The following is a 4078-nucleotide window of genomic DNA, read 5'->3' as shown; positions in this document are numbered from 1 at the left end:
ACCTTGTAGATAATGTGATAAGATATTTTCACCAAAAGCAATCAAGAGAAGCATAAGTTTTTTTTTGGGTTTATGATTCCAGGGGAGTCCATAATGGTAAGGAATGCAACAGGCTGGAGCAAAAAAAAAGGGGGGGGATCAATTACATTTTGGTACACAGGAGAGAAACATAGCGAATATCATATCTAACCCCTAGTGTTGTACTTTCTGCAGCAAGATTTCAAGTCCTAAAGGTACCACAACTTCCACAGAGAGGGCCACAACCTGGGGACCAGGTGTTTGTGTACATGTGTGGAAGGAGAGGACTGTTCGTTCAAGTAACCTCTCCTTGGAAATGCCCACTCCTCAAATTCACTTTTGTCCTTTGTTCATAATTACCAAATTTCCCCATTAGTTATACCCCTCACACTTATCTGTTTCCTTATCTGATCCATAGATCAAAATAGTGTTTCATAAGGAAATTACTTTGTGTTCCACTTAATAATTCTATCTCAAAAATTATAACTACCAGGATGCAAGTCAGAAAGCATTGGCTTTGACCTTCCTTTTAAAACAAGAAAATTCCATTGACACAAATGTCTTTTTTTTTTTTTTTTTTTTTTTTTTTTTTTTTTTTTTTTTTTTTTTGGAACTGTGGTAAAGCTTTATTCACAGAGATCTTCAACATGCCAGCTATCACCAACTGCCTCAAATGTGAAATGTTGCCAGACAGATTACATTTACAGAAAAGCTTAAAAACAAAGCACAACTCTATAATTTAATATATACATTGCCATGAGTGGTTTACTTTACAGCTTTCTTTGGAGGATAATATACTGAAGTATTTTTAAAAAAAAACCTATAAAATTCAGGTCAGCTTGTTTCCAATTGGTAGATGTCCTCAGAGGGTCAAGAGTATATCAGAGAAATCAACTTAGTGTTTCTGGTTTGTGTGTAGTTGTGTGTCACTTTCTCTCTTTTTGTCAAAAGTCTTGGATGATAAAGAATCTTGACTTTCACCACAATTATAATATTCATATAATGTTTTCACAGCTTTCAAGATGGAGTTTGGAGAATTCAGACAAACAAGTTGACCCAACACATATTTTATCTCATCAGTGGTTTCCCTAGCCATTTGGCTGCCTGGATGGGGCTTAATTTGAACATAAGGATGTGTGAGGAGCTCAAGGATAGATATCCTCTCTTTAGGGTTCCTTCCTAAACAACACTTTAGCACATCTGGAAGACCTTTTTTCAAAATCTCAGGAAATTTAATTTCATAACTAGGGATAATTATGGCATGTAGTTTAGAGACCTGATTAATGATATGCTGAAATGGTGTTTTCCTGTAAGTTACATAGTAGAAAATGTACCCCAAGGACCAAACATCCCTTCTGGGACTTATCTTGGTCTTGATTTTCCCATTTTATCTTGAAGAAGACATGAGAATATTTAATAATGATTGCTGTATCTGGTTGCATTTGGTTTGCAACTCCAAAATCAATTAGGTTTAGCATTCCATCAACTAGTAGAAAGTTAGCGGGCTTCAGATCACTACAAAAAATACCATGTTGATAGACCCTGTGTACCGACTCCACCAAGTTTCTCCAGTAGCTCTTGCTTTCCCATGGATTGATGGATTTTTTTTTTCTTTTTAAGCCAACAATTCAGGTCAATGTTTCCACATTCTGTTACCATGTAGATATACCACTCCATGATTTCATAATCATAGAGGAAGATGATCTTATCACTGTGTTGCTGTAGTTTGAAATAAGCTATCTCATTGCAGTATCTGTCAATAGTTTGACTATCTTCGTCTTCTAGGTTCATGTATTTGATATTGTTCATCTGTTTCTTCTCATTCAATACCTGAAACAACTTACTTGAACCTCCACTGCCTATCGTTTTAATATGGAATAAATTCTTCCATTAACTGAAATGCATTCATTCATTGATGAGGATCCTGAAATCTGTAAGTTTTGAAGAGGAGTGCTGAGCCCTTGCTGCTGCTGTTGCGGCTGGAGGCAGGCAAGCTGGCTGAAACGTGTTGATGATGGACAGGCAGGTGGAAAGTCATTCTTTATAACTGGAGTCTTAAAACATTACATGTAATCATCCAAGGAACTGCTACTAGGTGTCTCAAAAATGGACTTTGGATCAATCTATTTAGGAACTGATATGGGTGGTGACTGCTTGGAAACAGAAAAAGGCAAGTTGCTCAACAGTGGTAGATTTCTCTTTATCAGCCTTTGGGTTTATATCTGGAACATGCCACTGGTGTCCAAAGGCAGTAGAGTTCCGGACCACACACTCTGGCTTTCTGGCTGACTGCCACTGCTTGTACCTTATTTCTGGAATCTCTGGTTCTTGACACACTTTTAGTTTCTTCTAATTTTGTTAGACTTGAATCTGTTTTATGCTTCAAGGTTACTAAATCAGACATAAGTTCAGAGCTCTCTCTTTTCATTGGACACCAGAGAGTCTTTCAAATGGATAGCTTGAATGGGCTATCCTCTCAGTTCATAGGAATCATTTCCACTTGATTTGGATCTAGGCATAATCGATTCTCAGTATTCTGATCCAGATACCTTTCTTTTGGAAATTGTGGCACAGCTGAACCATCTGTCTTCATATAGTAACCTGGGCTATTTAGAAGATTAACTGGCATTCTTCCAAAGGGGCATGACTGTTTAGTTTTGTGAGTTTTCTTTAAGGGATTTCAATGACTTTTTTCTGCATCCTGCAGAGGCATGTTCTCTCCATATAAAATCCTGGCTGCAGCAGCCTCTCCTCTGGAATCACAGCTGATGTTCCTATTTTGTACATTTCCAAATGAACTGGAGAATTGTTCTTGGGCATTTAGTACTGTAGATGCTGATAAGCTCATTTCGTCCTCTTCAGAAAGCCACAGCTTTTTCTGGAGGTGTAAGTTATGAATGGCAATCTCCAGCATCTGCAGCGGCACTGCCCACTCTCTACAGCTTTATTAAGAAGGTGTTCACTTTAAAAAAATTGCCTTGAGACAGTTCAAACTATGAAAAAGGTACATGCACGAAAGCAAACTTCTTGCAGTTTTCTCTGGCCATCTGAAAATAGTCATAGGCATCATCAGATTCTTGAATAGCTTTCAGTTCAGTGAGTCTTACTTGGGTGCGAGCAAAGATGTCATCATTCTGGCCATATTTATCTGGAGGAAGTGCTTCGATTGTTTGACTATACTGACTAATCAGCTTACTTAGAGTAGCATCATTTAGAGGCAGGCTACTTTTCTGTAGTTTCAGCAAGAAATTCAACCAGTTTATTAGGATGTTCTCAACCATCATAATTTGGTTAACAGTTTCTGTGGGATCAACACAGATTTTAATCAAGTTTAGCTCATCAGTAAGGTCTTCATTTATCTTATTTTTAATATCTGTCACTTTGTTCATGATGGAATCAATTGTCAAATTTCTGCCAATTAACTCTTCAGCCTCCATCTCTAAATTGTAACTCATCACAGGAGGCCAAGCTGCAGACCAAAGAGCAGCACCCCGTTCCCTCTCCAGAAACCCAAATGATTTCTTACATTCACATTGCAAAGTGCTGCCTGTCTTGCCTTTTCCTTTGCATTGGTTAATAAAAAAAGAAATATATATTAAATGATTCTAAATAAAATGAAATGTTAGATATAAACATGAACTATTGTTATTTATGCTATTTTTAGGTATACCTAAAGAGTCATGCTAAATACTTTCCAAATGAAGTGACCTATTGTTTAGCAGTATGTAGGCAGAAAAATTTAGGATTGCTTGTAAGACACAACACTGCAATCAAATGTGTAGGCTTTTCTAAATTAACGCTTTTCAAAGTCAATGACACATGAATATCAGGGCACAAAAGTAGGATGTCAGAAATGATTAATTTTCACAATACAGACAAACTAGGTTGATAGGGTAATAGGAAATTTGCATTTTTATGCTTTTTTCATATTTCCAATTTTAAAACTTTTGATACTTGTTTCAAAGGCTGTCTTTCATTCATATTTGTAATAGATGAGATGTCATCAATAATTTTGATTCATGAAATGATTATTATTAGATATTTAAAATGAATAAATCCT

The 4078-nt window shown here is 36.5% G+C and overlaps 1 pseudogene across 1 annotated transcript; it reads right to left on the bottom strand.

Annotated features, from left to right (window-relative positions):
• Window positions 1-913: 913 nt before the first annotated feature.
• Window positions 914-3455, bottom strand: LOC308415071 (dual specificity protein kinase TTK-like; annotated as a pseudogene). The gene is made up of 3 exons: window positions 2203-3455; window positions 1422-2168; window positions 914-1294 (listed from the first exon to the last, which is right to left on the bottom strand). The product of its transcript is annotated as a dual specificity protein kinase TTK-like (transcript).
• Between the last annotated feature and the right edge of the window lie 623 nt (window positions 3456-4078).

The sequence above is a fragment of the Micromys minutus genome (genome assembly GCF_963924665.1).
Source record: "Micromys minutus genome assembly, chromosome: X".
NCBI lineage: Eukaryota > Metazoa > Chordata > Mammalia > Rodentia > Muridae > Micromys > Micromys minutus.
The sequence above is the reverse complement of the archived record's forward strand: the minus strand, read 5'-3'. Positions and strand labels throughout refer to the sequence as shown.